The sequence below is a fragment of the Centropristis striata genome, chromosome 2 (assembly GCF_030273125.1).
Source record: "Centropristis striata isolate RG_2023a ecotype Rhode Island chromosome 2, C.striata_1.0, whole genome shotgun sequence".
NCBI classification, from domain to species: Eukaryota; Metazoa; Chordata; class Actinopteri; order Perciformes; family Serranidae; genus Centropristis; species Centropristis striata.
The window spans coordinates 37,633,760-37,645,738 of NC_081518.1; the positions used below are offsets into that span (position 1 = coordinate 37,633,760).

Consider the following 11,979-nt stretch of genomic DNA (forward strand, 5'->3'; position numbering starts at 1 on the left):
TGATAGGCCATCATCGACTGATATGTTGGTCTTGCTCTGGTAGAGGCTAATAGAGTTTAAAGAATATCACAGGCTCCAGCTGAGAGATACTTTTGCTCCGTTCTTTTCAGAAGAACATGAAAATTGCTTCAGATGCTGGCATTTCTTGTGCACCTACAGCCACATGGTTTTGTTGTTATAGTTTGTAAGAGTTTTTTTTGTGTAATTTTTTTTTTTTTAATTTATAACATATTTTCCATAAATAAACAAGCAAAAAATAAATAAAAACAAAATAAAAAGGCAGAAAACACAACAGACATAGAATTAGACAACAAAATTGGTTACAATAATGCAATGAGCATCATTTACATATGACAAGGACAGATGCATACGCTGCAAAAAAGCCGACTTGTATTTTTTGGCCTTGGAAATATAAATTACTGACATTTAGGGCAATAATGTAAGTTAGCACAACAAAGGAAGCCAGTTGTATGCTCAAAAACAAGTGTGTGAGTTGTTGTTACTCATATCTTTAAGTTGGGGTTCAAAACAAGGGACAATAGTTCTGCTAACTCTTATTTCTTTGTTGTGAAATTTGGTCATTAGCGAAAGCTAGCGGCTAACTGATGCTAGCGGCTAACTGATGCTATCGGCGCTGCTTAGAGTATCCATTAGCGTATCAATGCTAACTCAAAATTGTGGTCACAACATTAGCTGACATTCATAGCGGCATTACAATTGTGCCAGAGAAATTCAGAGTTGAGCAAACTCAAAAACAAAACTTAAAATATTTAGTTTAATTGTCCAACTTAAAATTTTATCAAAGTTTGTTGCCTTGAAATTTTGAGTTCATTCTTTTTTTGCAGTGTAGAATGTGTTGAAGGAGTCCATCAACACCTTGTCAAAGTCAGGCTGCTTTCTTTTGGCATATACTGACTAAAACTTGCAGTTCAGTTTCCTGAGCATCTTTTCAGATGCAACTATTGTCATCATTTGTTCTTTCCGCATTTCATTGAGGAGGTTTGTGTCTCTTTCCAACATTGCAGAATCAAGCGAGCACAGTAGTTAATACTCTAAATGAACATTTACTTAGGTGTGGGGTTTTAAGATATTTTAACACCTTTCAAAATACATAAAGCACAGTGACTGATGTCATCCCTTTAGCAGCCATATTCGGGGTTGTCCCTGTGGACTGAAAAGTCACTGCAAGCCAAGCTATAGTTCATATAGTTCAAGCCTTCTCTACAACACTTGCTTTATGACTGAGTCTTCAAATGGAAAACGATTGCAAGGGGTGTCACAATTCTCCAAACCCACGATTTGATTAGACTTGAAGGTCACAACCGAGTAAATGTATTATTTATTTATTTGTATTTATTATTTTCAGCCCTGCAGGCTATGCCATTGCGAGACTTGATTCGTGAAGATCAATAGATAATTTGTTTTATGCCCTGACAGCTGTCATTCATGGTATCAAATGACTATTTAAAAAAAAAAATGGTATCAAGTGTAACGACTGCTTTATTTTTCTTAATTGTACCACACTAAAGTCTAAGTTCTGATTTTGACGATTCTTCTTTTTGTTTTTCAATATTTCAAATTGAAGTTGAAGTTGATTCCAATCGATTCTTTTGATTTAGAATTGAAATCGTGACAAGCCATGCCACACCAACCAATGAGCCCAGCTGTCATTGAGCAGAGCGGCACTGCAACGCTTGCAGAATGAGGTTGACAAAACCCAGAAATGTTCAGAAAGAAAAGACCAGATTTAAACTCTTTTTTTTTTTTTTTTAGACATCTCTATAACGATCATCTACTGCAGTTTGAATTCTGCAGCCAAATTGCCACCCACCTTAGCCAGCTTCATATCCCCCTTCTGTTTTGTTATCTCCACTGTATTTACTGGATAGGTCATCTACCAGAGAGCCAATCCTGGCTAATCACTCATTAACCAGCCAAACACAATGAGTGGCTTGTTGAAGCAGCAAAGCGACACAAGCCTCCCTGTGGCATGCAAACACTACGCATCTCTGAAAGAGTGAATGTGCATATTCATACAATATAGACACAAAGCAGACATGTGTGTCACTGTCAACTAATTATTTTTTATTGGTATTATTAAAGGAATTTATCTAAAAAATTAACACTCACCAAAAATCCATCAAAAATCATCAAAATGGGTAATCAGAGCTACAAAAATCCTTCATGGCTGAGAGCTGCTGAACTGCAAATTCCTCTTTTCATTTAGTGTCCTCAGTTACTAATGTCTTTCACAGGTAAGCTGTTTTTCAGTTCTAAAATGAGTTCTGCAAACTCTGCGTCTCAATGGCACTTCTCCAGATGGGGTGCTCTCATAAGCATTACATAATGTCCTTGAACCACAGCAAGCACAAAAAAAACATTGAAATTGAAATGGGGAAAAGAGAGAGAGCGAGCGCCCACACATCTGCACCATCCACACTCAAACGAACGTTCACAGGAGGCATGCACCAGCTCTCACTGGCTGCAGGGTATTTCAACATTCGACACGCCGCTCGATCTACAAGTAAGCCACACAAGGTTATTTCATATGTATCTATGTGGCTCAAAGCATTTCATGGCCAACACTTCATCTCATAACAGTGCATTATAGGCATGTTATATGTCATATTTAGGCGTCTGAATGCATGATTGTTTGCATCTCTTTAGGTATAAATAAATTATTCACTTGGAGTGTGTGCTTACAATTAAATACATTTTCTCACCAAACTGCTGAAGGCAGATTGTAATTAGTGTTTTCACACAGGCACTGTGGGCGGGGAAGGTGCCCAGGAAATGGAACAATTTAACAGACAATAGGGTGAAGAGGCATTTCTCTAATGGCACTCCAAAGCATCCCATCTCAGTGGCACTGATGCTCTCCGAACAGCAGAAGTAAAAGAGGGCACAGCCTTTTATGGCCCTTCAAGAGCTTTCCTGAGCAACATACATTAGCAGTCCTGAACAACAGTGACTGAAAATAAGAGGTTAGGTGGTGTCAATAGAATATAGGATGAAAATACAATACATAATTGATTTTGCAACTATTCAATACACAATGTGTTATTACTATAGGTTTTGTAGCATGAAATGCTAGCTTAAAAGGTTTTCGAAAATCATGTTCAACAGGGATATTTGATTTAATATCTTGTTGTAAATCATTTAGTTCAGTTAGTTTTTGTGGGGCTTCCAACTTGTTTTTTCTTTTTAAAATTTGGAGCACACGCAGTCAGGACAAAATCATGTCAGTATAGATTCAACTACACAAATAACTGCGCTGTGGAGGTTTGTCTGGCTATGAAAGACTAGCTAAAATGTATGTTACAATTAAAGGTTTGTTTGGGATGATGCGTGTAATTATGAAATGTCTAAATATTTGAAATTTCACTATAAAAACAAATATTTGCCAACTACTGATATAGCTCAAAAACTGTATAAAAGAAGTGGACACACTGTGACGTGATCATATATTTTGGAGCCAGAAGTGACCATATTTGGATAAGCGGATGGAGCTGAGAAGTAGGATGTGAAGTTATCAGCTAACAATGACGCAAGCTTGGTGCATCCATAATTATAAATAACAGCCTAAGACATATTTAGGCGACCAAAATATCACAATTAACTCTGATATGAAAGGTCCAAAGACAAAAACAAGCAATGTCGCATTCAACAGCTTGCCACAATGTCCCCAGACCTTTGTTGCATGACCAGTAGAGGTGGGGGAAAAAAAAAAATCGATACAGCATAGTATCACGACATTTTGCATGGCAATATTTTGATTCATGGCCACCAAGTATTGATATTTATTGTTCCAACGGCTGGCGGGCCGTCAATACTTTCACAGTTTTTACTTGAGAAACTGATGTAATATGAAAATTAGGAGATCTAATGAATCTCTGGAACTCTCTACCCCTTGAGGTCAGACATCTTTTAAATCCCTACTGAAAACTTTCTTTTATCACAAAGCCTTTTTAACTACTTAATCTCTTGGTTGTTTTCTCCCCCAGCTCGTGCCACTTTCTATGTTTTGACATTTGTGATTCCAACTTGTCTGCATTGCACTTTACTTTGCTTAGTTGTTTTATTGTAATTTTTTCTGTCTTCCACTATGTTTTTATCTCTTGCATGTAAAGCACTTTGTAACTTTGTTAAGAAAAGTGCTATACAAATAAAGTTTATTATGATTATCTATATAGACTATATATAGTATATCATGTCGGGAAGTTGTCGAAAGAGCGGTGAAGAGTAGTGAAGCTTAAAGTTGAGGAAAGTTTGAGAAAATGCTGCAATTGTTGTCGTCCATACATGTTTGATATCAGTTAATTTCAATTTAGCTGCATACTTTGTTGGTTAGTCTGTGAGTTTGACTCTCATTATGGAGAAATAAAAAGACTGAAGTGAGGTGAATAGACTGAGAATTGTCTCTTATTTGACAAAACAATTCTTGATTGAATTTAATTTTATGGAACCAAAATGTAGTTAAACAGTTAAATCGCAATATATTGTATCGCAATACTCACCATATCGCAAAATGCTTAAAATCGCAATAATAAAAAAATAAAATAAAATCATATCATGGGGCCTCTGGTGATTCCGACATTTAATGACCAGCCATCTTTCTTTTCACTTCAAATATTTTGTTTTACCCAATCACTCGACCCAGCAAAATACTACCTGATGGTCAATATTTACAGATGTGTCTCACTCTTTACATTTTTCATGACTGACCATACATCTGTGCATTCTCTGTGCCTCCTTATCCTGATCACAGTTTCAAGTGTGTCCTAGAATGCACTGGATAAGAGGAAGGTTATTTCCTGGACAAGTCGCCACAAAGTCACACATACAAATACAGTGCTGTACACTCATATTCACACTTAGGGGCAATTTAGAGTTTCCACTTGGACCAACCAACATGCCTGCACTCGAAGAAATCCTAGACACAGGAAGAAGATCCAAACTCCACACAGAAATGAAGAAAGCTCACCAGTGAGTCATTGCGCTGCCCTAGGGTTTTTAGTTCCTTTGAAATTTGGTATATAAACTCTCACAAATTGGTTTCGTTTTTAAATTCTGTAATAGATCTGTTTAACAATGGGAAATGGGAAATGATTAACTAGGTGTTGAACCCTGCAGACAAAACTAAAATCACTTGGTACGCCTTAATTTCAAGGAGGTGATCTTCTCTTAACCCATGATGAGTCTTAATTATTTTCTGCACAAGTAATGATTTGTGTGTTACATCAGGAGTAAAATTTCCATGGAATCAATTTAGAAATTTGTAGAGACTTGTTGTAGTTGAGCTGCGACATGACTTGTAAAAAAATGTGTAATCTATCTATCTGCAGGGTTTCAGAATGATGGTGAGTGGTAAACAGTCATGATTGTATGAAAGTTAAAGTTGCTGATTTTATCAGCATGAGTTTGAAATGTTGCAAACTTACAAAGAGTCTTGTCTTTCAAACTGCCAAGAGGCTACAGTAAGAAAAATAACTATTCAACATGAAGAAAAATAAAAACAAAAACCCGATAACAGATTCCACTGGACAGTTTGACAGTGAGATCAGGTCTCCCGCTGATTTGATGACGTCAATGACAGGAACCTTTAAACCTTTTGTGACTTTAGAGATCCCGCTCCCAGTGGCGTCCCGCTTGTATTATTTATTTATTTTAATTTTTTTTTACAGAGGAGAAGCTTCCTACAATTTCACAGCAAAATACGAGGGAAATCCTGGGAAGTGAGAGATGGAGAGAGGCATCACCCAACTAAAGGTCATCTCCACCCTACAACCTCGCCTCATACGCTCAAACCAGTGGGTACTGACATGAGGTGAGGCTCGCTTTAAATAGATCAAACAAGCTTAAGCAGTGTAAAAACAATCCAGACATTTCAGTGGAAATGAATCACTGACCAAAGATCTGATGACCAATGTTTTTGCTCTTATGCCATCCGTAAAAACTGTGATGTGACACATGTTGTCTAAAGTGCATTATGAATACATTGTTTCAGGATTCATTTTGAAGTGATGTGTAAAGCTAAATGTAGACCTCTGTGTCTTCTTATACAGCTTAACTACTGCAGCACAAAACCTTTTGTACACACAACATTTTTTGTCTGTCAAGTTTGAGGTCTTTTTTTAATTTGCATTGAAAAAGCAGAACAGGAAAAGAGAAAGGCCATTTCAAACATGCATGGCAAAGGCTGTGCTGAGGAAGGATTAGTGCTGATCTCTGGCTGGAAGCACCAGAGTCTGAGTTAATGAGTCCGATTAGTCCCCAGTGAGTGTTCAGGGATTAGTCCACCAAGAGGAACCTTTCTCATTTCAGCCCTGAGGAGGAGAAAGCGCAGAGAGCCTGCTCCAAAGTGGATGAGAGAGAGTGAGGATGAAAGATGAGAGACAAAGAGAGAGACCATGGGAGAGAAGGAAGAAATCATCAGCTTTACGAGTGGCTAGAAGCATTTGGGAAACATCATGGGTCTAACGACAACAGAAAATGCCTGTTATCTGAGCAATCCTGCCTCTGTGTGTGTGTGCTTGCGAGTGTGTTTAGAGAAGACAGAGCTGGATGACATTTCTCTACTGAGACAGAGATAGGTAAAGAGAGGTTCAGTATGTTTTTTCTGACACACATCTCCCAGGAGTACATGTGTGATCGTATTTTACAAAGTAATTCTTTGATGCAGCTCTGGAGGTGGATGGGGTTTGCAATATTACTACATAAATCACATATTGCCACATGAATAACTCCAGAAATATTTTCCTAACCTTTAAAAAAGACAACAGCAATATGTGAGAGGCAACAGAGCACATAAGATTTTAAAAGCAGTACAAGAAGAGAGCATGTGTCTGCCTGCCAGACGAATGGTGTCAACCCTCCTTCTTAAGAAAAGCTGCAGAAGTCACATACACATTTCCTGTCGAGGTTCCCCATACTTCCTATCAAGGTCACTGTCATTGTCAAGACTGTGTATGTACTGTGTGCACTGAATGCGTTAGAAGATGAGTGAGTGTGTGCGTGTGTGTGTGTGTGTGTGTGTGTGTGTGTGTGTGTGTGTGTGTGTGTGTGTGTGTGTTTAGTGTAAGCCACGCATGTCAGCAGCATTCTCTTTTGCACGTGCCATGATGTAAATAAATAACATAATGCTTTTAAGAATTGTAACAAAACTAAGTAGGAGTCAAACTAAACAGACAAAACAGTTATTTTTCTAATTTATTGGTGCAGAGGAGGAAAGCACATGTTAGACAAGAAACATGGCCAAAGCCTGCTCGGACAAACAGTGCACCAAAGGAAATAAATGGCTGATAATGATGCCTAAATCAATGGACATTAACAGGGCTCAGCAGTAATGGTTGACAGGTTGCCATTGGCAACCATTTTTACAAATTGGCAACCAATTCTTGGTCTTTGGTCCTATCAGTTCAACCACTTTCTAAGGTATGAAAAATAGGGACAGCAAACAGCAGAATGTTCACCCCAAATAAAAAGACAGTTTAATATTTGTTGTATTTGTGATTTTAAATATTGTTGCAACAGTCAGACTTACACTGTATTTTGTATACAGGGAATTGAGGGTGGACACGTTAACTAGAGCCTGACCGATATGAGTTTTACATAAATACAATTTGAAGGGAAAAAATGTATAGATTACCATTTTGTTGGCACATTTTACCTTTTCTGTGTGGAGTGTGCACAGATTTTGCAACCATATGACTATGCTTACATACTCAGGAGGCTTTTTTTTAAGAATATATAACAAATTCAATGATATTATACATACAATCTATAATATTATACAAACAATGTATAATATTGTTGAAATTTAAAGAAACATTTCCAGTTAATTAAGGTCGCATAGCAGTGTAAATCACACATGCGATAGGCCAAAATCAGCTGATTAAAGCAGCCAACCAATAAATTGGTCGGGCTCTAAAGTTAACTGATAACACTTAAGATTCTGTAAAGTATGAGATAAAATGCAAACTACAGAGAATTTGTATAATTACGCTGACATGTAGCTGTATAGTATCTTAATTAGTCAAAATATAAGGGGAAAAAAAATTCTACCATATTTTCAGTTTTGGCAACCATTTTTTAAAGTGAGTGTTGAGCCCTGATTAGTCCTCAAACGCTCTAAATGCATCACTGTTTTACTACGACTGACAGCTTTTAGTATGTAATCTGAAAATTAAAGATTCTCTAATAGAATAAAAATAGATGCTCAATTTTGGACATCCCAGGCAGACCCTTTAAAGTCCTAAAATGTCACTTTGGGATCCACTGATTTATGCTGTCTACACAGTCAGCTGAGGCTGCATGACAAAGGGAAAAAAAGAAACACAAAACAACTCTACCACTGGTTATTAAAAGACTCATCACAAAACAACGAGCATAGCAGACTCTGACATCACTCTAAACAGTACTGTTCCGGGAGGGGGGGTTGTTTTGTGTGTGTGCGCACGTGTGTCAATGCTGCACAGCCCTCAACAGACGGTCCCTGTCCTGATCCATCAAACTGTAAAACTAATCTAATAACATGCACAATCACAACAAGCTTCCCATCCTTTCAGAATGAGATACATCGCAGCATCACAATGGATAATTGTTCACCAATGGCAAATGCCAATGTATGTATCACAATCTAGATGACAGCTTTTCTATGAAAGGGCCTCGGCATGGCAGCAGTACATTGATCTGCTGATCCATGACCAAGAATTTAACCCCAGCTACTGAAGTGCCGCTCTGTAGTCTTATTATACTCAAACAAATGAGCTCCATACATAAAAATGATGGCCCTGATTGCTCTCTCACTTGATTTTTAACCCTATTATTTTTATGTTTTTTTTCTCAGAGGCAAATGTGACAAACTAGTTGCAACATACTCGGTATTTAAGTACATTTGGCTTAAATATTTACTGCTGGCTAGATAACGAAAGTGATGAAGCTCTGTTCTCATCACAGGAAATCAGCTACTGGTGACCCCATAAGCTATCTCCTTTTACTAGGGCAGAACTGACAAAGGGATTAGTGATGTAATCATCCAAACAATAAATACCCAACAAACACAACATGGCTGTCAGTCTAATGCCGATGTTGACACTATAAACACACATAAGGCTAAATGTACTGATGTACAACATTTATATCATCCCAGGGTTTACACATTATTTTAAATTTTATTTTTAGCAAACATAGAACAAGGAATTTAGTTCACAGTGCAAACAGAAACAGCTATTAAGCTTAGGCAAACAGTTTTAATCAGCAGAACTGCATTTTCTAATGAAGAAACACAGTGCCACATGATTGGTTAACAAGATATTTGTACTGTGTCGCAATCTCATGTTGCCACGAAGAGAAATGTCGCAACTTCCTTTCATCCAATGTTTAAACTACATGATGATATCAGGAAAAGTCCACTTCACCACCCGTATAGGAAAAGTCACAGACAGAGCATTGCATGGAGGAATTATTTTTGGTGTTCTAACATGGAGTGAACATTGACATGGTTAATATTTACGTGCTATCTACCATTACTTGTAATTCATCAAGTAATCATCAGTCGGCTGTCAGGAAACCGTTCAGCAACTAATTTTATAATCTATAAAAATTATATTATATTTTCAGTAAAAATGTCAGTATTTGTTATCATGTACAGCCAATGTATGGTTGCTCGAACAAAATCTAGCCATTACAGCGCTGCTCCTAACATTCTGTGTGTTGGTTGAATATCTGCATTCACATCAGTAAAATTAACTACCATGCAACATTCTGCAACAAATGTTGGACATTAGGGCTGCACAATTTATTGAAAATGTATTGACATTTAAATAGGGATGAGTATCCAGCAGTATCCAGATCACAATTGGTGCAATATTTGTTACATTTTTTTTAGCTATATTATGTGTCAAAATGACATTCTGAATTAAATACTGTAGCATTTTTAACATGGAGAATTATGATGCAAACATGATCATTCCCTCCAATATCGTGAATCATATTACAATCGCATTTACATATACTTTTTTCAAATTGTGCAGCCTCGTTGGACACTACTGGGTTCATTTTTAAAAAGGGGAGATAAAGTGAGATTGACCCTGACCCCAAGCACCTGAATTGTCCATTAAGTTATGCTTTCTCCTCCACAATAACAAAATGAGCCCATAATGTATTTACCTTTGAGCTACCCTAAAGAATATGTCTCTCAACAGCCACTGACATAAAAAAACAAAGAGTAAATTAACCAATTCAGGACTATTTCTTCAACAGACAGTAGTTCCAATAAAAATCATAGAAAATGGACTTTAAAAATAAATTAAATCATGTTTTATTGAGGATTAACACACTTACATCATACTGTGAATGCCTGCTTCAACTCAACGTGTGTAACATTGGAGCTGTCTGTGAAGAAATGACTGAAGCAACTACCAGTTATGTACCAGCTGTAGCAAAACAGGAATCTTTTACAGTCTTGTGTAATTTTCTATTGTTCCAAATATGCTGTTTTATGTGGTAGTTTTTACAAGACACTAACATAACTTTAGACTCTGAAATGAGAGGGTGCAGACACTTAAACAGATGCACGAGTCCTGCTAAACCCATGAGTATAATGTTCCAGGAAGAGATATGAAGAGATGAACTCTTTCAAGTTACCATCTCAGACATAGAGCACAGCAGCACTTTTACATACTTGTAAAAAAACAAACATTTCCTGCCTGGAAGATATTCTGGGGTCAGGCTTAGTTAGAAGAACACAGTGTCACACAACAAAAAACAACACAAGATGACTGCTAGACTTGTGTGGAGATTTCACAGTATAAAAACGCAACCCGAAGAAATTCTTAATATTTGGATGGATACAATTAACACCAGCACTGTTTCGCATATTTTTTGGTCAATCATGGATACTATATTTTAATAGTCAGACATACATTTTGATGAATTGCAACGTAACATAGGTAAACCGCTGAGTGAAGAAAGAAGCATTAGAAGGACGGCAACAACAAATTCACTGACTGGTTTCAAATCATGATGGATACCCGTCTGTGTTCTCTAACTGATCATAGCTGAGACACTCATCTTGCGACAATACCAACGAACAAACCCACATCAAATTTACTTTGAAGCTCGAAGTCAACGACAGCTATTTTTAAGTGAGCCAAAGTAAGTAGCTTCGTTGTCTAGCGCAAGTAACCTCAAATGCACCAAACTCAACATAAAGACTGTGGATTACAAAAGCAGCCAGGTGAAAACGCGCCACCAAAACCTCCAAAAATATCAAAATAATGCAACTTCAAGCTCTGGCAAAGCATAAACCTTAGTATGAATTTCGATCAAAATCGAATTTTTTTACAGATGTGATAAGTTTAGGGCAGTGAAGCCCGTCTTTTAACTGCTTTTTTTGTTTTATCGAAGCAACAATTAACCTTTCTTCGAGCGTCTTCGCAACTGCCCCACTGGTTTCAAGTCGGAAGCTTTCACCAGGAGCCTTTTTTTCTATTTGACAAAGTTTTAGTGTCTTACCTGGCAGATTTAGGTAAAGCCCCGTGGAAAAAAACCTACAGGTGACCGGTAGAGGCGAGCCGGGAGCGCGTGTTGTGGTCCTCGCGCGCTGCTCAGAGTGAAGATGCCCCTCCTCCTCCTCCTCCTCCTCCCTCACGCGCCTACCGACGCTCTCTCTCTCTTAATTTCCCTGCAACGCTATTTCCCATATCGTCACCCTGTTAAAATAATCGCCTAACTAATTTTTTCAAGTTTTGCAGGAAACACCAAAAGTGTAACATATGACATTTATTGATCATTTCACTCAAAAAAGGTGTAACAAAGGATGGCTATTGGCATAGTAACAACACTGTGTGTAAATTATGTAACTTAAGAGAAATAAATGACTTAGGCAATTTTTTTGAACATGCCTTTGTGACTTAAGCAAGATATGGTAACACTTTATTTTGAAGGTGTCTACATAAGGGTCACTCAAGCCTGTCA

The 11,979-nt window shown here is 37.5% G+C and overlaps 1 protein-coding gene across 3 annotated transcripts in view; it reads right to left on the reverse strand.

Moving 5' to 3' along the window:
* The window catches only part of adcy7 (adenylate cyclase 7), a 61,276-nt gene extending 49,645 nt beyond the window's left edge, over positions 1–11,631 (reverse strand). For 2 of the 3 annotated variants that reach the window (XM_059350595.1, XM_059350578.1), the window contains exon 1: positions 2,131–2,267. The gene's annotated coding sequence lies outside the window, so the exon portion shown is untranslated. Of the gene's footprint in view, positions 1–2,130; positions 2,268–11,517 lie in introns of those variants that run through there. The other variant, XM_059350586.1, reaches the window with a different exon arrangement.
* Between the last annotated feature and the right edge of the window lie 348 nt (positions 11,632–11,979).